At 45.1% G+C, this 27,089-nt stretch overlaps 1 protein-coding gene and 1 non-coding gene across 51 annotated transcripts in view; one reads left to right on the top strand and one right to left on the bottom strand.

Annotated features, from left to right (window-relative positions):
- Positions 1-27,089, top strand: part of Slmap (sarcolemma associated protein) — a 118,084-nt gene that overhangs the window by 21,598 nt on the left and 69,397 nt on the right. The gene's annotated exons all lie outside the window — the stretch shown is intronic.
- LOC120097665 (small nucleolar RNA SNORA71) lies at positions 11,503-11,634 on the bottom strand. The gene has a single exon (XR_015640590.1). It is a non-coding gene; the product is annotated as a small nucleolar RNA SNORA71 (small nucleolar RNA).

Below are 27,089 nucleotides of genomic sequence, written 5' to 3'. Positions count from 1 at the left end.
ACAGACTTAAGTGCATTTTGTTTTCATTTTGTGATATAGGGTCCTGCCCAGGCTGGCTTCCAACTCATCATCCTCCTGCCTCATCCTCCTACAGCTGGCCCTGTACTACAATACCTATGCTTGTATATCAGTATTTTAGAGAAGTACCTATTCAGATCCATTCAGTTTTTTTCAGACAGGTCTCACTGTGTAGACCAGGCTGGCATCAAACTCATAGAGATCTGTCTACCCCTGCCTCTTGAGTGCTAGGATCAAAGGTGTGTCTCACAATACTTAGTCAAGGTTTTTATTTTTGATACTTTTGAAATTTATTATTACATGCATATATGTATATTCATACTGCCTTCTTGCCTGCCTGCCTTTTTCTACTCATCCCCCTTTTCCTTGTTCTCCGTGTTCTTCATCCTCTCCTCCCTCTCTGTCTCTCCTAATCCCCCCCACCCCCAACCCCTCACACTCTCTCTTTTTCCTTTTTTCCTTTTTGGGACAGGATCTTGGTATGTACATGTGTCCAGGATTTGCCTGGATTGTGGAGCCCAATCATAGATGGCTGTGAATTCTGTCACTTTCCATCACTTGGGCAAGTCATTGCTGTTACTTCCTCTGTCATAGCATCCTTATGAAACATTTAGAATATCTGTGCTGTGAAAGAACAAATACACTTCTTAGACTTTTCCTGTCACAATGATCAAAATATCCGACAAAAGGCAGCTACTGTGGCTCGTGTTTCAAGAGCGTAGACTCTTGTGGCAGAGAAGGGGTGGTGGAGTTCATGTAACAGTTGTGGTTGGGATTCCTCCTAATTTGGTCTACCAAGAAGCCAAGGGGGAAATCCCAGCCAGCCCTCATCTAGCTTTCCCCTAGCTCATAGATGGTGCCACCCTCTTCAGGGTGATCTTCCTTCCCAGCTAATCCTAACTCAAGATGTACCTTATGCTTTTCCAAGGGGCTTCTTATTCCAACAAGTCGACAAAAATCAACATTAATATGTAAAAACTCAGTTACAGGATGGAATGTTGGGAAGTGCTTAGAAGAGTTTGGCTAATTTAGTAATCATATGCGTGTGGGTGCTGATGTGACATCATTCCTAGGAACTTTATTATAGATAATGTTTAAAGATGTATTATTAGCAGCTTCAAAATAGTTGTCTTGGCATTACAGAGGTTGCTGAGGCAGGAGGATCAAAGAATTCAAAGGGCTTGGACTTCATTTTTCTACCATATAACAAAATAAAACGCTATAAGATGAAAGCAGGATAATTTTAACCCAGTGACTGATTGCAAAAAATATTCTATATCTTCAGTAAACCTGGTATGTCCAGATTAATGAGTTATGAAATATTACGTAGTCACTAAGTCATTGTCAAATGTATTGCTTAATTTTAATTTATTATATGTGTGCTTGCACATGTGTGTGCGCAGGCAAGTGTGCGCCGGTGCACGAGTGGAGTTGTCAGGCTTTGTTGCAAGTGATTTTTCCTGCTGAGCCATCTCATCAGCCAAAAGTGTAATGACACAGAGAAATCGAGATGGACTGTGAGTCCTACGGAGTGACAGAAGTGGAAGAGGCAAATACACCATTACATGAGTGTGTCTAGAGATAGTACAAGAAATTAGACTTTATTGTATAGAGCATTTAGATTAAATACATTATGCTGTTGACAGCAGCTTATTCTCAAAAGCTTGAAGTATTTTGATTTTGTTCCGACCTTAATTTTGTTATTCTGATGTCAATGTTCAATGACAATTTGAAATTTTTTTTTTTTTTTTAAGTTGTAGGCTGGCTGGCCTGAAACTCTGTAAAGATCAGGCAGGCCTTGAACTCACAGGGCTCTGCCCGTCTCTGTATCTGCAGTTCTAAGATATTAAAGACATATTTAATGTAAATAAATTATTTTTGGAAAGGATCATAGGTGAAAAGCCCGACTCCCAGTCAGTACCTGTTCTGCTATGAAAGACTTGTGAACTTTGAATTAGCTTTTTGTTTTTTGTAACAAAACAATTTGTTCATCAATAAAATGAGAAATTGGCTTTATATTTTTTAAAACTGTTAACTAATTGACTTTGTGTATGGCTCTTTGTCTCCATGCATATCTGTGCCCCACATGCATGCCTGCCACTCATAGCCAGAAGAGGGTGTCAGGTCTCCTAGAACTGGGTTATAGCAGTTTTGGGCTGCTCTCGGGGTGCTGGGTTTGAACCTGAGTCCTTTGGAAGAGCAGCTAGTATCTTAACTGCTGAGACATCTTTCCAGCATTGGACATATGTCTTAGAAGGGACTGCAGTAGAGTGATAAAGATCTGAGAAGTCAAGTGTGACAAGTTGGGGACTGTAGCTGTGGAAATGACCACATAAGTTCATACTACCTCCTACTGGCTGTGTGGCATTTACTGAGCACTTACGCTTCTTTGTGCCTTACCTTTCCTGTGGGAATAGTAGCATTTCATAGCGATTAAGAAAATTAAGTGAATTATTATTTGTAATGGGAGTAATATTGGGTGTGGCATACAATTAGGACTCAGTAAATATTAACCTTTCATTATATAACTTCCCTTATGTAGTCAGTTACTTAATGTCGGGAATATTCTTACCACAGTGATGGTGGTACCCACAGTGGTGGTGGTTAGATCTGTGTATCACTTACCACTTGACTTAGTATTCTGTTTAGCTGTGTTTGAGTTTGCCAGTTGTGAAGTAGAGTGGTTGGATTTTGAATTCTTCTCACTTCACACTGTGCTATCTTATTTTGGGTTCTTGTGTCTTGTTTCTTCAGGCTTTAATTTATGAGGGTTTTTGGAGAACTCAGCACTAAAGTCTTACTTGATTTTTTTTTTCAGTGTTTTATCTAACTTTATTTTGAAGCCATGGTATGTACTTTAATCAGTATGTGGTAAGTTGCAGTAGAGTATTCCTCAGTTTACCTGTTTTTCTTCACCTGATACTTTAACTTAAGGTATAGCATAAGGGTCAAGATAATGTGGAAGAACAAATGGACCAGCCTATGTATTTATAGGAGAAGTTAGCATTGTGGCTTTCGAAACTCAGCTAGGAATTGGTAGCGCATACTTTTGCATAGGTGTTACTTAATTTAACCCTGAAAAGACTGTATTCAGCTGTTAATAAGAAATAAATCAACATATTAGTCACTCTTAAAATTAGTTGCCATGTTGAGGTTCATTTTGTAACCCCAAATGAAGGCTGTGGAAGTAAATTAGCTTCATATCACATTATTATCTGTCAGTGATTGTATGAGGTACTTAAGTTCTTCAGCCTGGAGTGACTCAGCTGTTGCATTGCTGTGGAAATTTTTGTCTGAGAATAGGTCACTCTGGAAGCAAAGTTTATCAAAGCAGTTATATAATGAGTGTAATTATATATTTGTTTTCCATAGGTACAAGAGTAGAACTTGAATACATGGTTTTTTAGTTTATTATTTTTTTATATATATCTTTAGAAGTTTCCCCTTTATGTGCAGGGTATCTGAAGTGAGTGTCTTGCAGGGGCCATTATTTCTACAAATTACCAAGAAACAAAAAATGTTTTCTTGTTTCTTGTTTCTTCAGACTGTTCTATAGTTACTTTTTGTTACAGTAATGAAACACCATGGCCAAGGCAACTTTGGGAAGAGAGTTTATTTTGGCTTTTGGTTCCAGAGGGAGAGCCCATATCTTGGTGACTTGTATGACTGCTGGCAGCAGGACCAGCTTGGGGGAGGTCATAGTTATATCTCCATGCTGGAAACAGAGAGCAGACCAGAAATAGGACCCAGCTGTACACTCTTAAAGCCCACCCCAATGGCTTGTGTCATCTAGGGAAAAACATCATTGGTTGATTCAAGATACATGTTTAAGGCAGACTGGGCAGCATATAAAATCCTGAGGAAGAGGATTGAAAGCTTAAGAACAACCAAGGCTACGTATTGAGTAGAGCCAGCTTCGGTTGCATATTTAAGACCCCTGTCTCAAAAACCTAAAATAATCAAACAAGCAAGCAAACAAAAAATAGAGCTCTGAGGTTCAGTGATAGAGCATGTGCTTCACGTGTTGTAAAGCTCTGGATCCTGTATTAGAAATGCAGAAAGGAGGAAGAAAAAAGTGTGTGTGTGTGTGTGTGTGTGTGTGTGTGTGTGAAAGTACAAATTGGTTGTTGTAGTAAACCAGTTCAACACCTACTGATAGAAGGGTAGTGGAATTAGTGAGTCTGAGGTAACTTTCATTTTAAGTTTTTGAATGTAATGGTAAGTATAAAAAAGAGGGATAACCCAAAAGATAAGCAAACAGCGTTAAATGTTCCCAGGCGCTATACTGGTAGGTCTGGTCAGGCCTTTCTTTCAACTCTCTCAGCCCAGCATAGCTGTTTGCTGCGGAGAGAGCTGTGTGTTTGTTCTGTAGTCTGCATCCTGCTTTTTAGCTTTGACTAAATCCTGAAACTAGTTGTTGTTACTTAGTGACTCACACCTCGGGACTCTACCCCATGCCACGCCAAGGAAAAGTTCTGTCCTGTCCTTCCTCATTCATCTACTTGCCCTGTGGACTCACTTGAAAATATGCTTCTAAGCTTTAACAATGTTCCCATGTATTCTTTTCATGGGTGGACCACACCAACATCTTTGCATCATTCCCAACTGGCTTTGGGATAGAGGATTATCTAAGAGTAAGTGACAAGTTATCTGCCAAGAGAGTGGTAAAGGAGCATTTATTTGAAAGTGAGCAATGAAAATTTATCCTTTATTTCCCTTCTACATCAAAGACTGTTCCCATTTCTAATAAATTATGTGCATTAATCATATGTTGCATAATTACAACCACAGTTTTGTACATTTCCCACACTTAAGTATGTTCCTGTGTTATATAGGGAGGTGTGATTTTTATATTGTTGATAGTTAGGTTTACATGAAATCAGAGATGAGATGGTTTATGGCAGTCAAGCAGTCAGAAATGATAAGGAAAGCATCTTCCTGTTCATTTTATTATGCTTTATAGTAGTTTTCGTTTACTAAGAATAAAGCCAGATGTGCTGGTAGACGCTGTAGTTCCAGTACTCAGGAGAGGATCCTGAAGAGGATAGAGGCCAGCCTGGCCATATAGGGAGACCCTGTCCCCAGAAAGAGAATTAGACCCAGAAACAAAACAAAACAAACAAACAAAAAAAGCATATAACCAATCTAGTACAGTACTAGTTTTCTTTATGGAGCACTGTCTTCTACTTGAGTGGTAAATGATCTGCGTATAGGTAGTAGTATATTTATTTGATCCCTTTAGTCTTTTCCAATCCAAGAAAAAATACACCTGTACATTCTAACTTTTGGAATTCGAGATTCTGGGTTTTAATGTGTTGTGACTTCCCTAGATCTCTTTAGTTTATTTGGGTCAGTATGACTTCTATGTGTACACGGATAGAAGTATTAGGTAGCTCTTGACTTTTATCTGACCTTAGGTATTTTTCCTGATTTTTTCCCCCCTTTTGTACTTCTAACTATTCTGTCAGAAATTATTTCAGTCATTTTCCTTCCTAGTTTCTCCTTAAGGAGTTTGAGTTATTGTTTTCTCAGTTACACCAGTATTATTTCATATAATTATTTTTTTTCTTTTTTTCGGAGCTGGGGACCGAACCCAGGGTATTTTTTATTATTTTAAATTATGTGTATGTCTGTGTGCACATGACTGCAGGTACCCACAGAGCCCAGTGGATCCTCAGGAGTTGTAGTTATTGGTGGTTGGTTGTGAGTACTCTGAAGTGTGCTGGGAATCACTTGGGTCCTCTGGAAGAACAGTTTGTGCTCTTAACCACTGAACCATCTTTCCAGCATCTACTTCACGTAGCCCTACTGATCAGTTAATACTTGTGCTTTTCATTCTTGTATATCTTATTTTCCTCAGTTTTCCATCTCTTTCCCCTTGAGTCTGGGACCTCATGCCTAGGAGGCAAGTGTTTACCATGGAGCTGAATTCTTAGCCTATTTTAAAAATTTAAAAATTCATTTTGGACAAAGTCTTGCTAAGTTGTCTAGACCAGCAGTCACATGTCTTAGTTTCCCCAGTATCTGAGATCCCATGTGTGGACACGACGCCCAGCTCATGTTCACATTTTCTATTTGTTCTGCTTACATTTACTCACCGCATGTGCTATAGAAAATCTAAAAGTGAAATGTTCAAAACTCCAGAGTCCCTCACTAGCCATACCTGCTCCAGTATTTCCAAACACAGATACTTGGGGTGCCCAAGTAGCCAAAGCTAGAAACTTGTACCTTCAATACTGAGCCCATAGAATCTGTCATTAAGCCCTTTTTGCTGCTTCTAAAATTGTCCAAGTTCAAAACATTTACTTTAGAAGCCTTATAGTTGAGCATCCAACTTAGTGTAGCAGCTCTCGAACAGTTACTGCCCTGGAGGAAGTGCCAGTTTGGTTCCAGTTCTAAATCTGTAGTGATGAGCTCCCCAGCATGTGAATCCAGATTATACCTTGCTTGATTCTGGAAGAAAGGCTTGGTGACTCTTAACCTTTCTAGTCCCGTTTCCTGTCTTCTCAGTCTTCTGTTTTCCTAGTATCCATCCAAACTTCTTTCTTGCCAGCCCTATTTGTTGTGTTGTTTCTAGTCCATGGTTGCTCAGGCTGTTCAGTCCTCCTCATCCTGACATACATACATCCATTCGTCCCTTAGACTAAGTATGGCATGACTTTATTTATTAAGGAGACCTGTCTTCCTTGAGAACATGGCAGATGCCTCTGCTCTGTGTGGGTCTCTTTGTCTCTCTTAAATATCTGAAGCACTGAGTGTGCTTTCTCTTGTTACATAACCACTTCACAGTTGTGCTTAGCAGTGCATGCCTGTAGTTCTAGCTGCTTGAGGCTCTTAGGTGAGAGGACTGCTTGAGCCTAGAAATTTGAGGCTACTCTGGGCAGTAGAACAGGGTTGTCACCTCTAAAAAAGGCTCTTTTGAGGTCACTGTTCCTTCTATGTTTTTTTTTTTTCTTTGCTTCCCTGTAAGACAAAGCCTGTTTTGTCTGCTTATGTGGGCTCTCATGCTTGTCTATTTTCTCTTGAATTATTTTCTTGAATCATTTTGGCTTTTATTCTCTAATACTGTACTTTTAATTTCATTTTGTCCTTTTCAGTTGTTCTGACTGAGACCGTTAATGGTGTCTAGAGTAGTCCAGGTTGACCTGGAACTCACAGAGATCCTCTGCCTCCTGAGTGCTGAGATTAAAGATGTGTGCTACCTTGCCCATTTCCAGTTTGAAAAAAATTAATTAAAAAATTTGATATCATACTTTTATACAGCGAACTGTGATTACACTCAACTTGTACTAATTTCTCATCCCCTCCCACTTCTCCAGGCTTCTTTCTAGTCAGTCTTCCCATAATATCTATTCTTCATTCTTCCTCCCTTGGTGTCTGTCCCTCTCATTTTCTTCCTTGCTTCCTTTTTGTTCAGGTCCTCCCAGGACTGAGTGTTGATTGGAGGCCACCTTGTGTTCAGAAGACAGCATCCACCACATTGTTCCTCATCCTTTGCTTGCCATAGCCTTTCCACTCTCGCCTCTGTGATTGCCCTGGGTCTTGGATAGAGTGACATAGTCCATTTGGGGATAAGCACTCGGCTTATTGCCCACTTTCTGTGACCAAGTCTGAGCGCTGCGGTGGTCTACAGGGATAAACATTCATATTTAGAAAGCAGCTTAGAGAGGGGTCTGTTTGGCAGAACATCAGCATTAGACTCCCCAGTAGAGCACATGACCTCCCTGTAGGCTTTTGACCAGTTCTATGGTGTCAGACATGTATTCTGTTCTATAGAATTGCTTCAAATCTAATCAGAAAGCAGCTGGTCACCCTCAGAGCTTACCTTGCAGGCAGCTCAGTATAGAAGCAGGGAAATCTACAGGTGTATATGATTGTTCTAGCCATGGTGGTAGGCATCCAAGAGGTAAACACAGTAGTTAGTAGTGTTTTGGGAGCCTGAGAGATGACCTGGCCAATCAGTCACAGGGGAGTATCCCACATCTGGCATTGGAATTTTGGTGGCTTACCCACCACTCAGAGTACTTCTGTTCCTTTTTCCTTCTTTAAGTCTATGAACTAGTAGGTTCCTATGAGAGTTTTTTTTATGCATTCTTAGTTTTGATTGACACTCTTCCCCAACCCCACATTTCTCTAATTCTCCATTCCCCTTTCCCTCTTTAAACCTTTGTCTTCTCTGGTGTTCTCTATATTTATTTTACTCTTCCTCCTCCCTTCAGCTCTTCCTGCTCCATGTCTGCATTCTTCCTACCTGGCCTCTACTGACACTCACTGCAACTTAAACACAGCTATCTAAGAATTTGAGTGCAAGGTTCAGGTGTGAGAGAGAACACCCAGTGTTTGTCCTTCTGGGCATGGCTTTCCTTACTCAGTATAATAGTTTCCAGTTCTCTTAGCTTTCCTGCAAACTTCATTTTTTTTAATGCTGTGTACAATTCCATTGTGTGAGTGGTTTATGATAGTCATGTATTAACTCTATAATTAGTGGTTGCCAGCTGAATTCATGACCAGAAATGCTCAGGGAGTGGCAGGTAACCTGTTAATAGGAGAAGTCTAGGCTCTAAGAATTGCATTACCATATGAATCAGTTAAATATTTAAAGTATTTATTTAATGCTTATTCAGTATTTATTTATTTAAAGTTTCTCTGTGTAGCTCTGGCTGTCCTGGAATTCAAGAGATCCACATGCCTCTGCCTCCTAAGTGCTGGGTTAAAGTTATGTGCTACCACCACCTGGCAAGGGACTGGTGCACGGGCTGGGAAACAACCTTAGTGTGCATCTTATTAAGGTTCGGGACAACCGATTCTACTCTTTAAGGAATTTTTAGTAGTTGTGAAGAGGTTTTGTTTGATGTTCTTACTTTTTGTATGATCTTTGTGCATACCATTTAACTACTATCTTTGCTCAAATAAGATACTGCTTAATCATTCTATGCATGAGTTTAGATGAGATAATGTATATAAAGGAGCTAACATAGGATATGGTATAAGCAGACACTATGCTTGTGAACATAGAAACTGAAAAACCTAAATTAATGATGCCTGTGTGTCAGGTAGCAGTGGGTAGGAGTGAGTATGTGGGGTTTTTTTTTGTTTGTTTGTTTGTTTGTTTTGTTTTTTGTTTTTTGTTTTTTTTTAACTGTGTATTTTTGAAAGCCATCGTAAAGCCTGCTGTTTCAGATGGTGCTGCAGTGGTTTTTTTTTGTTTGTTTGTTTGTTTTGTTTTTTGTTTTTTGTTTTTTTTAACTGTGTATTTTTGAAAGCCATCGTAAAGCCTGCTGTTTCAGATGGTGCTGCAGCAGAACATCTGATGGCTTTATTTTCATCATTGTTACTGTAGCTCTGTCACCTGTCCAGATGTATGATCATCTCTTCATCACGCATGATACAACATCATTCCTATTTCATGGAGGCTTGAGAGACACAGAAGAAGCAGTAAAATTTCCAGACAAACAGTGACAATAGAGCACAATGTTGAAATTAAAACAGTTTAAAATTTCACACCTGTAATCCCATCCCTTGGGAGCAGAAGGCAGGAAAATCAGGCTTTAAAGGCTACTCTTGCCTTCATAAGAAGTTCAAGGCAAGCCTGGGTGAAGTCTACATGTCCTGCATGTGTAAGATTTTGTTTCAAAAACAAACAATAAAACAAAATGTTTAAAATGCACTCTCCCCATGGCTAGTTTGGGAAAACTTTTAGCAAGTTACTTAATCTGTTTTAATCCTCAATTATTTGTTTGTACTGTGAAGATAATGTAACAAGTGCCTTACGTGAGAAAAATGCATGCAAAATAGCTCATCCAAGCACATAGTAAACACACACAACACAGATTGTGATGATTGTGAATTATTTTGTATTTGGTGAGTAATGAATTCCTTGTTTGGCTTTGCTCTCTGTGTATAAAACTCGTAATAGATGAATTCTGGAGATAAATGGTATCACTTCTCATAGAAGTGGAAGAAATGTGTTCTTAAGTTTGTGTGTGTGTGTGTGTGTGTGTGTGTGTGTGTGTGTGTGTGTGCATGGGTGTATATGCGTGTGTGCACATTTGCTTGCCATGGCTCATATATGAGGCTTTTTTTCTACTGTGTGTGTGCCTTGGGTCAAACTCGGGTTTTAGGCTGGATGGCAAGTACCTCTAACATGCCGATCCAGCCCAGCGGACCAGAAACCAGTCCTTTTCAAAGAAAACATTTCATGCATACTTTTTATTCAAACACTCAGGAGACAGAAGCAGCTCGATCTCTGTGAGTTTGAGGCCAACCATGGGTTCTGGATTGAGACCTCTCCAAACAAATAAGTGAAATTAGTTAAAAGAAAAGTGCACAACTTCTCCAACTTGGGTCTCAGAATTTTCCTAGGGGAAATGTTTAAGATGTGTGCCTAGGCCATTAAGTGCAGGTAGAAACTGAACATGATACTGTTACTGAATTTCAGTTAAAAATGCAAAACAATTAGTGATTCCTGAATGGAGTATTACCTTTTCTGAGAAGTGAGTGTCATGAAGGATGCTGGAAGTGGTCTTTATCTGAGTGCCCAAGTCGTGTGGTAGCAGAAAGCCAGGTGCCCTTAAATCTTGTCAGGAGTTATTTTCTTTAGCCCAAATAGTCATTTGCCCAGAAAAAACAGCCATTTCTTAGATTAAAAAAAATCATTTTTTTCATGAATTGTATCATTGTTTTTATTTCCATTTATTTACCTACAGTTAGTAAGTTTACTTTTTCTTTCAAAGAAAAAAGTGTTCTCAAGGCTTTGACCATTTATAAATTGACAGAGGAACTCTTTAAAGATTTCAATTTACTTGGAAAAAGAAATGTATATAAACTCTTAAGTGTGTGTTTTCTAAGAAAGGACTAAATTATTGGTGGCCAGAATGATCATGATCTCCCCATTTCTGGTGACTGACTGCTGCTATATCATTCAAGATGTTAGAATAATTTTCTTAAACCATTTTTTAAAAAGAATCTGTAAGGTTGTTGGGAAAGTAACAAAAAAAGTTAACAACAAATACAAATAGAAAATCCTTGTCACTGTCATCATTCCAGACAGCAGGTTGATCCAGGGACAGGACATAGCCCCTTCTGCTATTGGTGTCTAGACTTTGTATGCTGGAGTCTCCCAGGCCTGAGCCAGTTAGAGGTAAAGTAAAAGCTGTTTCCTGATGTTGAGTGGGCAGTGTCTCCACCCACTTCGTGTAGTGGTTTTGCTGTCCATTCTCTGGCCATCTGGTGTCTACAAAGCATCTGGAGGGCAAGGATGAGGGGTCAGATAGCCTTCTACCACATAGGCTTCTGGAGCAGCCATAGAAGGCTGTTCCACAGGAGGATGTGACTGGGACTCATAGGATACTTGCAAAACTAGGCCAGAATAAAAGCCCTGGAAGGTGGAGTCTGTTTCTCCTTCTCTTCCTCTGAGGACACTGCCCAGCTCTGGTAGAGGACACTCAGTGAGCCTGGTTTCAGCAGCCCGTGAAAAGGAAGATGTGTTCCAAAGCACCAGGCTTTGACAAGGACGGGAGCAGACTTTCCAAACACCCAGAACGGCTTTCAGTATCCTCTTCCTACAGTATAAATGACCAGGACACAGGCAGCCCATAGTCACTTTCCAAAACAGGGTCCTAAACCAATATTTTAATCAAGTCTTTTATTTGTGCCTTCTGTCATAAGAAATTCAACTTTCTTGTCTAATGCCAAGGTCCCCCTTTGCATTCTGTCTTGGATTTCTGCCCTGTTCCTTCTAGTTTTTGTTATTCTTTAGGGCTGGGTTGTAACTATATATAAATGTACCTGTTCCTCCTCTTCCTCCTTCTCCTCCTCCTCCTCAGTTCAGTCACCACCCATATACATAAATGTGACGTAGAAACAATTACGCCAACCTGCATTTCACATCAATCTTGTAGAACTTAGCTTTTTGATTCATACCCTCTTGATTGATATATTTATAGTGTTCCTACATATGTGATTTTTCTGTATAGTTGGGTGCTTAAAGTATTGTAATCTAAAATGATTTGACCTAACAGTGAATTTGTGTTTGAAATAATTGAATTTCTAACTTGCTTCAAGAAAATTTAATAATTTTATGAGAAGCTTTGAATTAAATATCAGAGAATGATTAGTTTAAGAAGGAAGGCAGGCAAGTATTGTGTTTTTGTTTTGGAATTGTAGTCTCAAGTCAGCAATAATTATGAGAGTGTTATTATCTGTCTAATATGCCTGAGTTTTAATCTATAAAATAGAGATGTTAATATCTTCTTGATAGTCTTATTATGAGGGTTGGAAGTGATACACGTCAGATACCTGCACATCACAGGGGTCTGTAGGTGGTAGCTATTACTGTTTTAATCTTTTAATGATATTGCATAGTCCTTAATATACAAGTCTTTTCCCTTCTTGGCAAAATTTATTCATAGGTATTTTATTCTTCTATAGTCTTTTAAATGGAAGTGCTCTCTTAATTTCTATTTTGGGGTGCCCATTGCTAGCATTTAGAAACATAGCTGCTGGGCTAGGTGTGCAGCTGAATGGTAGAACAAGGGTCTAGGTTCCATCTCCAAACCTACAAAAGGGGGGTGGAAAGGGCTGTAATTGAGAAATACAATATCTCTTTCTGTGCCAACTTTACATGCTGATATTTTGTTGAGTTTATTAGCTTGAATGGGTTTTGATATATTCTTTGGGGTTTCTAGATAGAAGATTATATCATCTTTGACTGGATGCATTTTATCTTTCCCTTTTCAGTTTTGTTGTCTTTTTTGTCAATGGCTAAAACTTCAGTATAATGTTGAGTAATAAAACAATGGTAGAACTAGGTGTCCTTATATTGTACCTGATCTAACAGGGGAAGCTGCTATTCTGTAAAAAAATTTTAATGTGGCACTGTGTATGTAATGTACACACACACACACACACACACACACACACACACACACACATCATTTCCTTTGCCCATATTTATCCCTTCCCTTTTCTTCTCTGCTTTACACATGCATTACACATGCATTACGCACGCATTACACACATATTACACATGCATTACACACACACATTACGCACGCATTACAAGTAAGAAGGAGAAATCATGTTGTATTTTGTCCTCTTGTTCACTCTGCCTTTTTAGCGTAATTACTTACTTTTCTTGATGCTGTAATGACATACTCTACAGAGAGACTTAAGAAAGGAAGGGCTTATTTCTTCTACTCAATATAAAAGTATTGAGAGCATAGTATATGGTTGAGGAGCAAGCAAGGTGGGGACATGAAGTAGTTATTCACACTGTATCCATACCCAGCAAGCAAAGAGAAATGAACTCTGGTGTTCATCTTGTTTTTTCCTTGTCTGATCTGAGACCCCAGCCATGGATCAGTGTGTCCACACTTAGGGTCAGGTCAGTCTTTCTTGTACACAGTATAAAACTCCCTCATAGGCATCCCCAGAAGTTTGTTTCCAGGGTGATGCCTCTGAGTTGATAATCAAGAAACACCTTTACAGGTGTCTTTCTCCCTGGAGAGCCTCCCTTTCCCACACACATTACCACACAGTCAGGAGGCAAAGAGACCAATCCTGGTGTTCATTTTATTTCCGTTTCTTTCTTTCTTTTCAGCCAACTAGCCCATGGGACAATTTGCTCACTTTCAGAGTGAGTCTTCTTTCATTTAAGCCTCCCTGGAAACGCCTTCCCAGACACACCTGGAGAGAGATGTCTCATAGATGATTCTAAATCTAGTCAAGCTGACAGTGAATTAACGAGCACAGTGTGTGTGTGTTCTCTGTATGTGAAAGAAAACATGTGATGTTTATCTTTCTGATGCAGCTTACTTTGTTTACTATGATGATCTCCCAGTTCTGTTTTTTAAATTACATATGTCAGAGTTTATTCCTTTTTATGGTTTTTATGCCACTGCGCGCGCATATATATATATATTTTCATTGTCCATTCATCTCTTTAAAAATTTTTTATTCGTTTATGTGTATAAGTATTTTGCCTGTACCATGTGTGTATAGTGCCTACCGAATCCAGAGGAGGGCATTAATTCGTTCCCTAAGAACTGAAGTCACAGACAGTTGTGAGATGCTGTGTGGGTGCTGAGAACAGAGCTTGAGTCTTCTGTAAGCAACCAGTGCTTTTGACTGCTGAACAATCGTCTCTAGCTGCCTGTTTCTTTCTTGATTGGCACTTTGGCTGGTTGGATATCTATCTTAAAATGAACAGTGAAATAAGGGCATCCACTCTCTCTATACTTGTTAAAACAGTTCTTAAAGTCTTTAACAGAGATAAGAAGGCAAACTATCCCTGTTTGCAGATGGCATGATCCTAGACTTAAAAGTCTCTCGACTCCATCAGATCTCAAACAATTTCAGCAAAGTAACATGATACAAAATTAGCACAAAAGCCAGCCACTTTTCTATGTACCCAAAACAAACGTGCTGAGAAATAAATAAGCCACACAACATCTCACTAAGTAAAGTATCTAAGGATGAGCCTTGCCACGGAAGTAAAAGAGGGGCTGGCCAGAGAGACCCCTCAGTGGTCAAGAATGCAAACCACTCTTGCAGAGGACCCAAGTTAGGGTCCCAGAACTAAAAGGCAGTTCAGAGCCTCCTGTGACTCCAGCAATGGTGTAGGCACTGTACACACAGGGCACACTTATATACGTGCAGTTTTCCCGCTGAGCCATCCCTTTAATTGCCGAGCCATCCCTCATGGCTGAGCCATCCCTCATGGCTGAGCCATCCCTCATGGCTGAGCCACCTTTCTAGCCCCTGGGAAGCCCTTTGCCTGCTGAGCCATGTCGCTGGCTCTTCATTGAGAATTGCTGCATCTGTGTTTCTGGGAGTTTGGTCTGTGGTTTTTTTGTTTTCTTTTCTTTTCTCCCTCTCTCTCTCCCCCTGCCCCTCTTCTGTGCGTCTTTGTCTGGGTTTTGGTATTGAGGTACTAATAGCTTTATAGATTGAGTTTGTAGTGCCCCTTCCTTCCATTGTATTTTACGGAATAGGATAAGGAACATTGGTGTCAGGTCCTCTTTAATGGTCCAGCAGGATCCAGCAGTGAATCTGTACCATCCTAGACTTTTGTTGTTGAGAGACTATTTCTTCATTCAGTCTGTTAATTTGTTATAGATATATTTAGGCTATTTATTTCTTCTCAATTTAAGTTTTTGGTAGGCCTTGTTTATAGAAATTTTCTCAAGTCTAGATTTTTTTATCTGTTTAGGACATGTTTCTAATTTGATTCTGTGTATTATTTGTCTATCTGCATGGCATCTCTGTGCACATGTCTCTGTGTATACATGTGTGTGAGCAAGAACAAGTGCCTGTATATGGATGTGCATGTTAGAGGTTGATATTGGCGTCTTCCTCACTCACTCTCCACCTTATTTATTTTTAAAATATTTAAAAGCGTTTTGCGCCCCCCACCCCCATATGTGCACCATGTGTGTACCCGGTGGCATTGGAGGCTAGAAAAGGACACAAGATTTCCTTGGAACTGGAGTTACAGGTAGTTGTGAGTTACTATGTGAGTGCCCCAACTCTTTGCCTTGTTTGTCCAGACAGGATTTCCCCAAATAATCTTGGCTGACCTGGAATTCTATAGAGACCAGGCTGGCCTTGAACTGCAGACTGTCTGCTTCTGCCTGAGTGCTGGGATTAAAAGCATGAGCCACCATGTCCAACATTATTTTTTTGAGATGTATCTTTCACTAAGTCTAAGCAAATCCCAGGAATTCTCCTGTCTCTGTCTTCCCATCGCTGGGATCACAGGGTGTGTGCGAGTGTGTGCGCGCGTGTGCGCGTGTGCGCGTGTGCGTGTGTGTGTTGGTTTCCATGCTTTGCCCCACCCTGATATGCTTTGTGCGTGAGTGAGTGTGCATGTGCATATGATGGGGTGGTGGTATATTCACACTTGTAATGCTCCTATGTACTTGGAAGTCAGAGTAGGATGCTGGTGTTTTCTCTCACTCTACCTTATTCATTTGAAATAGGCCTCTCCTTGAGCAAAGAGCTCACTATTTACTTACTTACTTATTTGAATAGACTGATGGTCAGCAAGTCCCAGTGACCCTTTGTCCTTTTCCTCCAGCACTGAGGTTTTTGGTATGCCTGGCTACAACAATGTAGTCATGATGTTGGAGATCCAAAGTCAGGACCTCATGTTTGCTACATGGCAAGCATGTTAGTGATTGAGACATCTCCCTAGCTTTGGTCCTGTAGATTTCATAGGTATTTATCTTAAGGTTCTTCTTGTCATCTTTAATTTTATTAATTTTCTCTTTATCAGTTTGGTTAGGGGGGTTGTTAGTCTTATGTAAGTAAGTAAATGTGTGTGTGTGTGTGAGATGCGTGTGTGTGTGAGATGAGTGTATGTGTGTGTGTGTGAGATGCATATGTGTATGTGAGATGAGTGTATGTGTGTGTGAGATACATGTGTGTATATGAGATATATGTGAGAGAGACAGGTGAATGTGTGTATGTGTGAGTGAGAGAGATGCATGTGTGTGTGTGTGTGAGATACATGTGTGTGTGAGATGCCCGTGTGTGTGTGTGTGTGTGTGTGTGTGTGTGTGTGAGAGAGAGAGAGAGAGAGAGAGAGAGAGAGAGAGAGATATGCATGTGTGTATGTGAGATGAGTGTATGTGTGTGGGAGATACATGTGTGTATATGAGATATGTGTGAGAGAGACATGTGAATGTGTGTATGTGTGCATGAGAGAGATGCATGTGTGTATGAGATGCATGTGTGTATGTGAGATGAGTGTATGTGTGTGTGAGATACATGTGTGTATATGAGATATGTGTGAGAGAGACAGGTGAATGTGTGTATGTGTGCGTGAGAGAGATGCATGTGTATATGTGTGTGAGATGCATGTGTGTGTGAGAAGCCCGTGTGTGTGTGTGTGTGTGTGTGTGTGTGTGAGAGAGAGAGAGAGAGAGAGAGAGAGAGAGAGAGATATGCATGTGTGTGTGCATTGCCTTCCATTATTACCCATCCCATTTATTTATTTATTATTGTATGGCATATTGATGTGGAATGTTTGGCTATGCCACAGCACATGTCCAGAAGTCAATGTTGGCTCTCTTCCTATATCTTTCTACTTTTTTTTTTTTTTTTTTGGTTCTTTTTTTCGGAGCTGGGGATCGAACCCAGGGTCTTGCGCTTCCTAGGCAAGCGCTCTACCACTGAGCTAAATCCCCAACCCCGTCTTTCTACTTTTATTTAGTTTTATTTCCTTAATATTTTTTAACTTGGGGATTGGAGAGATAGCTATCAATTAAGAGCTCTTGCTGCTTTTTCAGAGGACCAGGTTCATAACTATCATAACTCCAATTTCAGGGGGTCTGATTCCCTCTTCTCACTTTTGTGGGGACTAAATACCCATGTGATGTACACATAGAAATCTAACAATGGGGTTGGGGATTTAGCTCAGTGGTAGAGCGCTTGCCTAGCAAACGCAAGGCCCTGGGTTCGGTCCCCAGCTCTGAAAAAAAAAAAAAAGAAAAGAAATCTAACAATGATTTTTAAATTGCAGTTTGTGTGTGTGTGTGTGTGTGTGTGTGTGTGTGTGTGTGTGTGTGTGTAAGACAGAAGCTGTGAGACACATATGAAGGTCAGAGGACAGTTTATTGGGGCTGGTTCTCTCCTACCATGTGGGCCTGCTGGGAACATACCTTCAGGATTGGTGGCAAGCACCTTTATTCCCTGAGTTATTCTACCAGCCCGCTCAAACTTTGCTCTGTGAGATGGGGTCTTTGATTGAACCAGGAACTCACTGGTTGAACTAGACTGCCTGGCTGGTGCCTTCAGGATCTTTCTGTCGTTTCCCTGCTGGCTCTGTGTGGTTGTTCAGGCTCCAAACTCTTGTCGCCCGTGCTGGCTTCACCATTTTACTTATGGTTCTTTGTATACCAGTGGCCTCTGCTGGCTACAGTTAGCATTGCAGTCTGTGGGCTGTCAATCAAGAGTCTTGGTTTATATTCCCCAAGTTAGTTTATGCTTCAGGAAGGGGTGTGTCCCAAGTGCATTGGAAGTTTGTGGAACAAGTGCAGCACTAAGATCTTTGAGACAGCTTGTCACTGTGCTTTGACAATCTGTTAAGTTGCTTAGTGGGTATAGCTGCTCTGACATTTCTAGAAGATACAGTCTCACAGTAAACTTAAGGTTCTCCTGGTTTTTATAGTCTTTACACCCTCTCTTCTACCATGATCCCAGAGCCTTCGGTGGAAGCATTGTATTGTAGGTGTATCAGTTGGAACTGGGCACCACATGATCTCTTGCTGTCTGCACTTGAGGTTTTCTGGAACGTTTTTCATCTGCTACAAAGAGTTTTTTTTTAGTGTGTGTGTGTGTGTGTGTGTGTGTGTGTGTGTGTGTGTGTGTGAGAGATGTGGTTTGTAAACTACACTTATGGGTATAAGGATAAATATTTAGAGTTTTGTTTGGGGTTAGGCTGGTTTAGTGAAGTGGCAATTGTAGGTTCTCTTCCAAGATCCACTTCACTATCACTGCCTGGGTAGTTGGCTCTGTTTCCAGTATCTGACATGGTTTCCCTCCTGTTGAGCAGTTCTTGAGTGTGTTTAGAGAGCTTTTGGTTTCCACCAAGCTGGCATACTACTCTGGCAGCAACCCTTAGGGTTATCATGCCATGTTGATCACTGTTGTGGTTCATAGGTGTCTTAGTGGCTGCCCAAACAAGGCCTGAACAACAGTGATACCACTAGACGTGCTAACATGGAGGGGGGCAGTTCAAGGGCCTCAACTATAGACAAGAAACCATAGGCAATCAAGTAGTACTGAGAGCAGAAATAATCTTCCCTAGAGAAGAGATCCAGTTGGTGGTCCCATACCCAAGTGGTCAGCTCTGAAATCATATGCATATAAGTAACATCATACAGATGGAACATGTGTTTATACACACATGAACACACACACACACACCATGACCAGTTAAAGAAAAAGGACATAAATTAGAGAGCTATGCATGGGGTTGCAGGGAGGAAGGGGAAGGGTGAAATAATGTAAATATATTATAAATTAAAACATAAAAAGTTATTATGAAAAATAAAAACAAATCTTAACCCATCTGTTAAATCATGTTGGGTGTGGTGGCTCATGCTTTTAATTCCAGCACTTGGGAGGCAGCGGCAGAGGGGCAGAGGGGCAGAGGGGCAGAGGGGCAGAGGGGCAGAGGGGCAGAGGCAGAGGGGCAGAGGGGCAGAGGGGCAGAGGGGCAGAGGGGCAGAGGCAGAGGGGCAGAGGGGCAGAGGGGCAGAGGCAGAGGGGCAGAGGGGCAGAGGGGCAGAGGGGCAGAGGGGCAGAGGGGCAGAGGCAGAGGGGCAGAGAGGCAGAGGGGCAGAGGCAGAGGGGCAGAGAGGCAGAGGGGCAGAGGCAGAGGGGCAGAGGCAGAGGGGCAGAGGGGCAGAGGGGCAGAGGCAGAGGGGCAGAGGGGCAGAGGGGCAGAGGGGCAGAGGGGCAGAGGGGCAGAGGCAGAGGGGCAGAGAGGCAGAGGGGCAGAGGCAGAGGGGCAGAGAGGCAGAGGGGCAGAGGCAGAGGGGCAGAGGCAGAGGGGCAGAGGGGCAGAGGGGCAGAGGCAGAGGGGCAGAGGGGCAGAGGGGCAGAGGGGCAGAGGGGCAGAGAGGCAGAGGGGCAGAGGCAGAGGGGCAGAGGGGCAGAGGGGCAGAGGCAGAGGGGCAGAGGGGCAGAGGGGCAGAGGGGCAGAGGGGCAGAGGCAGAGGGGCAGAGAGGCAGAGGGGCAGAGGCAGAGGGGCAGAGGCAGAGGGGCAGAGGGGCAGAGGGGCAGAGGCAGAGGGGCAGAGGGGCAGAGGGGCAGAGGGGCAGAGAGGCAGAGGGGCAGAGGGGCAGAGGCAGAGGGGCAGAGAGGCAGAGGGGCAGAGGCAGAGGGGCAGAGGCAGAGGGGCAGAGGGGCAGAGGGGCAGAGGCAGAGGGGCAGAGGGGCAGAGGGGCAGAGGGGCAGAGGGGCAGAGGGGCAGAGGGGCAGAGGGGCAGAGGGGCAGAGGCAGAGGGGCAGAGGGGCAGAGGGGCAGAGGCAGAGAGGCAGAGGGGCAGAGGCAAAGGGACAGAGGCAGAGGGGCAGAGGGGCAGAGGGGCAGAGGCAGAGGCAGAGAGGCAGAGGGGCAGAGGCAAAGGGACAGAGGCAGAGGGGCAGAGGGGCAGAGGCAGAGGGGCAGAGGCAGAGGGGCAAAGGCAGAGGGGCAGAGGCAGAGGGGCAGAGAGGCAGAGGGGCAGAGGGGCAGAGGGGCAGAGGGGCAGAGAGGCAGAGGGGCAGAGGGGCAGAGGGGCAGAGGGGCAGAGGCAGAGGGGCAGAGGGGCAGAGGGGCAAAGGCAGAGGGGCAGAGGGGCAGAGGGGCAGAGGGGCAGAGGGGCAGAGAGGCAGAGGGGCAAAGGCAGAGGGGCAGAGGGGCAGAGGGGCAGAGGGGCAGAGGGGCAGAGGGGCAGAGGGGCAGAGGGGCAGAGGGGCAGAGGCAGAGGGGCAGAGGCAGAGGGGCAGAGGGGCAGAGGGGCAGAGGGGCAAAGGCAGAGGGGCAGAGGGGCAGAGGGGCAGAGGGGCAGAGGGGCAAAGGCAGAGGGGCAGAGGGGCAGAGGGGCAGAGGCAGAGGGGCAGAGGCAGAGGGGCAGAGGCAGAGGGGCAGAGGCAGAGGGGCAGAGGGGCAGAGGGGCAGAGAGGCAGAGGGGCAGAGGGGCAGAGGGGCAGAGGGGCAGAGAGGCAGAGGGGCAGAGGGGCAGAGGGGCAGAGGGGCAGAGGGGCAGAGGCAGAGGGGCAGAGGCAGAGGGGCAGAGGGGCAGAGGGGCAAAGGCAGAGGGGCAGAGGGGCAGAGGGGCAGAGGGGCAGAGGGGCAGAGGGGCAGAGAGGCAGAGGGGCAAAGGCAGAGGGGCAGAGGGGCAGAGGGGCAGAGGGGCAGAGGGGCAGAGAGGCAGAGGGGCAGAGGGGCAGAGGGGCAGAGGGGCAGAGGGGCAGAGGCAGAGGGGCAGAGGCAGAGGGGCAGAGGGGCAGAGGGGCAGAGGGGCAAAGGCAGAGGGGCAGAGGGGCAGAGGGGCAGAGAGGCAGAGGGGCAAAGGCAGAGGGGCAGAGGGGCAGAGGGGCAGAGGGGCAGAGGGGCAGAGGCAGAGGGGCAGAGGCAGAGGGGCAGAGGGGCAGAGGGGCAGAGGGGCAGAGGCAGAGGGGCAGAGGGGCAGAGGGGCAGAGGGGCAGAGGGGCAGAGGGGCAGAGGCAGAGGGGCAGAGAGGCAGAGGGGCAGAGGGGCAGAGGGGCAGAGGCAGAGGGGCAGAGGGGCAGAGGGGCAGAGGCAGAGGGGCAAAGGCAGAGGGGCAGAGGGGCAGAGGGGCAGAGAGGCAGAGGGGCAGAGGCAGAGGGGCAGAGGGGCAGAGAGGCAGAGGGGCAGAGGGGCAGAGGCAGAGGGGCAGAGGCAGAGGGGCAGAGGGGCAGAGGGGCAGAGGCAGAGAGGCAGAGAGGCAGAGGGGCAGAGGCAGAGGGGCAGAGGGGCAGAGGCAGAGAGGCACTGAGGCAGAGGCAGAGGCAGAGGCAGAGGCAGAGAGGCAGAGGCAGAGGGGCAAAGGCAGAGGGGCAGAGGCAGAGGGGCAGAGAGGCAGAGGGGCAGAGGGGCAGAGGGGCAGAGGGGCAGAGAGGCAGAGGGGCAGAGGGGCAGAGGGGCAGAGGGGCAGAGGGGCAGAGGCAGAGGGGCAGAGGGGCAGAGGGGCAAAGGCAGAGGGGCAGAGGGGCAGAGGGGCAGAGGGGCAGAGGGGCAGAGAGGCAGAGGGGCAAAGGCAGAGGGGCAGAGGGGCAGAGGGGCAGAGGGGCAGAGGGGCAGAGGCAGAGGGGCAGAGGCAGAGGGGCAGAGGGGCAGAGGGGCAGAGGGGCAGAGGGGCAAAGGCAGAGGGGCAGAGGGGCAGAGGGGCAAAGAGGCAGAGGGGCAAAGGCAGAGGGGCAGAGGGGCAGAGGGGCAGAGGGGCAGAGGGGCAAAGGCAGAGGGGCAGAGGGGCAGAGGGGCAGAGGCAGAGGGGCAGAGGCAGAGGGGCAAAGGCAGAGGGGCAGAGGCAGAGGGGCAGAGAGGCAGAGGGGCAGAGAGGCAGAGGGGCAGAGGGGCAGAGGGGCAGAGAGGCAGAGGGGCAGAGGGGCAGAGGGGCAGAGGGGCAGAGGGGGAGAGGCAGAGGGGCAGAGGCAGAGGGGCAGAGGGGCAGAGGGGCAAAGGCAGAGGGGCAGAGGGGCAGAGGGGCAGAGGGGCAGAGGGGCAGAGGGGCAGAGAGGCAGAGGGGCAAAGGCAGAGGGGCAGAGGGGCAGAGGGGCAGAGGGGCAGAGGGGCAGAGAGGCAGAGGGGCAGAGGGGCAGAGGGGCAGAGGGGCAGAGGCAGAGGGGCAGAGGCAGAGGGGCAGAGGGGCAGAGGGGCAAAGGCAGAGGGGCAGAGGGGCAGAGGGGCAGAGGGGCAGAGAGGCAGAGGGGCAAAGGCAGAGGGGCAGAGGGGCAGAGGGGCAGAGGGGCAGAGGGGCAGAGGCAGAGGGGCAGAGGCAGAGGGGCAGAGGGGCAGAGGGGCAGAGGGGCAGAGGCAGAGGGGCAGAGGCAGAGGGGCAGAGGGGCAGAGGGGCAGAGGGGCAGAGGCAGAGGGGCAGAGAGGCAGAGGGGCAGAGGGGCAGAGGGGCAGAGGCAGAGGGGCAGAGGGGCAGAGGGGCAGAGGCAGAGGGGCAAAGGCAGAGGGGCAGAGGGGCAGAGGGGCAGAGAGGCAGAGGGGCAGAGGCAGAGGGGCAGAGGGGCAGAGAGGCAGAGGGGCAGAGGGGCAGAGGCAGAGGGGCAGAGGCAGAGGGGCAGAGGGGCAGAGGGGCAGAGGCAGAGAGGCAGAGAGGCAGAGGGGCAGAGGCAGAGGGGCAGAGGGGCAGAGGCAGAGAGGCACTGAGGCAGAGGCAGAGGCAGAGGCAGAGGCAGAGGCAGAGAGGCAGAGGCAGGTATCTCAGTGACCTTGAGGCCAGCTGGAGCTATGTGGTGAGGTCATCTCAACAACACAACAATTAAATCTGCTAAGCCTAAGTTCTTTTTGACAGATGAACGAACCTGTGGATAGACAGTAGTCCACTCGAGTTTTAGAGTGTTTAGTGTCTGCTTCCTACAGTTTTTCCACACCTGATTCTTTGTCACTTGAGAAATTTGTATGTGAGCATGGGTATGTAAACATCTAAAATCAATATGTAAATCAAATATTTACTTAAAATAAATAATAAGATTAACTTAAAATAAGTGTGATTTATATATATAATTTTGATATTTACTGGATAAAAGCAGAATTGCATAACAGCATGGCTATGGTTTATTTTTATATATTATGTTTGAATATTTGATAATGTAAGACTTAAAAAATCTTCAAGGTTTTACCGAATGGGTCAATATTTTGATTTTATAATCATCAATAGAATACCACTTATATAAATATATAGGACAAAATGGCAGAAATATGTTTAAGCTTATTTCAGAAATCATCAAGAAAGTTTTGTCCTAATCCGAAGTCAAAATAACATTTTTGTGAAGTTGAAATCAGCAATACAAGCAAAAGTTTTTAAAATCAAACTTTCTAACGTAATATAATCCAGAGATATACAAATTTGATGCATCCATGCTACGAAATGGCAGTAATAAAATACTTAAAAGTCTCTGTTTTCCGTAATTAAACGCTGTGTTTCCCTGAGAGAGCTATTTGTATGTGCAGCTCCCACGTGGGGCTTGAATGCAAGCCAAGGGTCTCTGGCAGTGTAATAGCTTGCATGGTGTGCTGGCATGTCAGTGCAGAGATCCAAGGCAGCCGTGATGTCATGTGCTGTGGGAGCAAGTGCTGCCAGAAACACTCCATATTCATAGTTTGGTTGTTGCATTTTCAGAAAGCCTTTACTGTTGCCATGGGGATCACAACTCACAGTTTAAGAAGGTGTGCTCTACATGTCAAATACAGAGGCGAACGCTAGCAGCAAACCACTGAACTGAGAACGGGGTCCCTGTTGGAGGAATTAAGCGAAAAGATTGAAGGAGCTGAAGGGGCTTGCGACCCCATAAGAACAACAATGCCAACCAACCAGATCTCCCAGGGACTAAACCACTACCCAAAGAGTACACATGAACAGACCCCTGGCTCCAGCTGCATATGTAGCAGAGGATGGCCTTGCTGGGCACCAATGGGAGGGGAAGCCCTTGGTCCTGCCATGGCTGGACCCCCCCAGTGTAGGGGAATGCCAAGGGGGAGGTTGGAAGGGGGGATGGTTGGGGAGGGGGAACACCTTCATAGAAGAAGGGGAGAGGTATAGGATAGGGGGCTTATGACCTAGAAACTGGGAAAGGGATTTGAAATATAAATAATAAATATCCAATTAAAAAGAAAAAGGTGTGCTCTATAGCAGTGAGCCTCCTGGCAGATGGATGGTACCAGAGGTTTGGGTCCCCTGGCTCCAGGCAGAGATTGGAGGCATGAGAGATGATTCAGGTCAGTCTCTAGGCATCTGACAGATCACTTCACCCAGTATGATCACTGCCTGAGTGGAGCCTCCTGTTGCCTGAACTTTGTGTGTGTGCAGGCCCAGCCTCCATGACTGCCACTGCTGTTTGTCTTACCCTGGGGCTGTGAGGCTGACTTCAGCCTTGCTCTGTGGACTTGTTCTCAGGCCGTCCAGGGTAACTCAGCTTTAGATAATGGGTTCTTTCAAGGTGACACAGGCCAAACAGCCCTGGAGACAGCCAGGGATACAATTGGGCAACCCTGTAGTGATCCAAACCCTGTGAATGGGGTTTGTGAGAGCTGTAGGTCTGTTCTTCAGGGAGGATTATCAGTCCCTCCCCCACGCCACCCCTTGTCATTTCTGTTTCTCTGCTCCTCTCAGTCGTCTCTCCCTCTTCATGATCTCCAGTGCCTTCTCTTCTCCACTGTGGTAGTGTTTGTTTTTATTTTCCTGGCTCTCTTCATTCACCGTGTCATACACAAATGCCTTGTAATCTGCTGTTTGACTCTGAAGTTAGGTTGCTACTCTTCTGCGTATGAAAGTTTGGCGCTGAGCTTTCATGTTAGGAAGCTGCCTGCCAACTCCACCCTCCTGAGTGCATACAAGAGGGGAATGCTGTGCTCTGTCAAATGCCCTTTTCTGCATAAACTGAGATGACTGAGGTGCTCCATTCTACTACTGCATGATACTGGTTGACTCATATCTTCTAAGGTGGCATGTAACATTGATTAATTTTCTTATGTGGCACTGCTTATGATAGGTAAATTATACTTTTAAAGCAGTATCAGTTACTCTTGGGTGAGTTCTGCATTTGTCCTTCATGTCACTTTTGGAGAGGTTAAAATACACAGTAATCTGTGATTACGGTCTGGTCTGCTCCTTCTGGAGCCAGGTACCAAGCAAGGTTCCATTGTGGGGATGCATTTTAGTACTGTCCAGATTTCTACTGTTCTGGAGGGTAGGCAGGCCAAGGGTGAGTGATACCACAATTTTTCTTACTGTTTTAAAATGCCCTTTATTTATTTATCTATCCCTCCTTCCTCCCTCTGTATAATAAAACCTAGGTTCTGCATGAAAGGGAACATAGAGTATTTTTCTTTCTATTATTTCTTCTTGTTCTCTGTTTAGACCTCTTTCTTACCCTCTAGTTACTTCCCCTACTTTCACTCCCCCCCCCACAGATATACATGTGCACACACCCACGAATGCATGCATGCGCGCGCGCACACACATACACACACACACACACACACACACACACACACACACACACACATACACACACACACACATACATAAAGGCCTGAGACTTTGCTGTTTTAACCTTGTCCTTGGATCTGTGTTTATGTACTGCTCTAAGTGTCTGCATATTTCCTTGAGTTCTAGCAGGGTTGATTTTAGCGGTGTTCTGATTTCTTTCCTTTTAAAGTGTGTCTGTGTGGGTGGACGCTGGTAGCTGCTACCCTGGTGGTCTGCTGCTGGTCTTTGTTCATTTCTCTGTAGTTCTATAAACATTGCTTCTCGTTTCTCCTTAGGCACAGTTTATTGTACTTAATGACACCAACATTCCTTGTAGAATCTTTCCTATTTATTTTTTGCCTCTTCCTAACTTTTCTGGAGGTCTCTCCATCCCGGCCCTATCTTGTGTCTTCAATTATTGTTACTAAAGTCTCTTAGTTTGTTTTCAAGTTCACAGAGCACCCTCTTGTGTTGTTTTTGTGAAATGGTCTAAAAATCCATAAGTTTATTTTTCCTCCTCTACTTGTTTAATGGGTCTTTTCTTTTGCCATACCTGTTGTCACTTCTGACTCCATAGCCAGCAGCTTTCTTTCCATTATGAGGAGCCATGTTGTGGAAGGCAGCTTTGGTTGGCTGGTTTGTTTCAAGAATTTCCATAGGGGAGCTTGTTTACCTGAGGATAAGAGCCTAGTTTTTCACTGAGAAAGGCTCTGGGTTCAACTGGGAACCAAGCCTATGTGGTTATCTGATTGAGTTAGCTAGGATTTTCAGCTTCTTTTGCTGTCCTCTGAGCTGTCCCCGAGTAGTTATTGTGTGATTCTCAGGTCTGGTCAAGCCCCCTGTATATTGTTGGGCAGCGGTTTCCTCTGTTTTTGTTTCGAGGTCCATGTGAGTATCTTGCTACCTACTTGTACTATAAATGCTGTCTGTAGGGTTTTGGATTTTGACTTTTTGTCTTAGTCATTCTGTTTGGTTTTGCTTGATGGTTGAGGTAGATTTAAAATGTCTATACAGAATTCATTTTGTAATCACACTTAGAAAACTGCCCCCATATGGTGCCAGGTCTGTCGCTGTTTGTGAAGTGCTTGCCACACTCGATCCCAGCATTATATAAGCACATGGGAGTGGTGGTACATGTCAGAAGTTCAAACTCCTCACCCTCTGCTGGTAGCAAGTTTGAGGCCAACCTGGGGTATGTGAGACCTTGTGTTGTTCAATGTGGAGTTAGAATTTGTGGTTATCTGTTATATATGTGATCTCTCTCTCTCTCTCTCTCTCTAACACACACACACACACACACACACACACACACACACACACACACACCATGCTTGTGTTTTGTTGGGAGCTTCAGA

This window comes from Rattus norvegicus, chromosome 16 (assembly GCF_021556685.1).
Source record: "Rattus norvegicus strain SHRSP/BbbUtx chromosome 16, alternate assembly SHRSP_T2T, whole genome shotgun sequence".
Lineage (NCBI taxonomy): Eukaryota > Metazoa > Chordata > Mammalia > Rodentia > Muridae > Rattus > Rattus norvegicus.
This window is presented reverse-complemented; position numbering and strand designations above follow the sequence as displayed.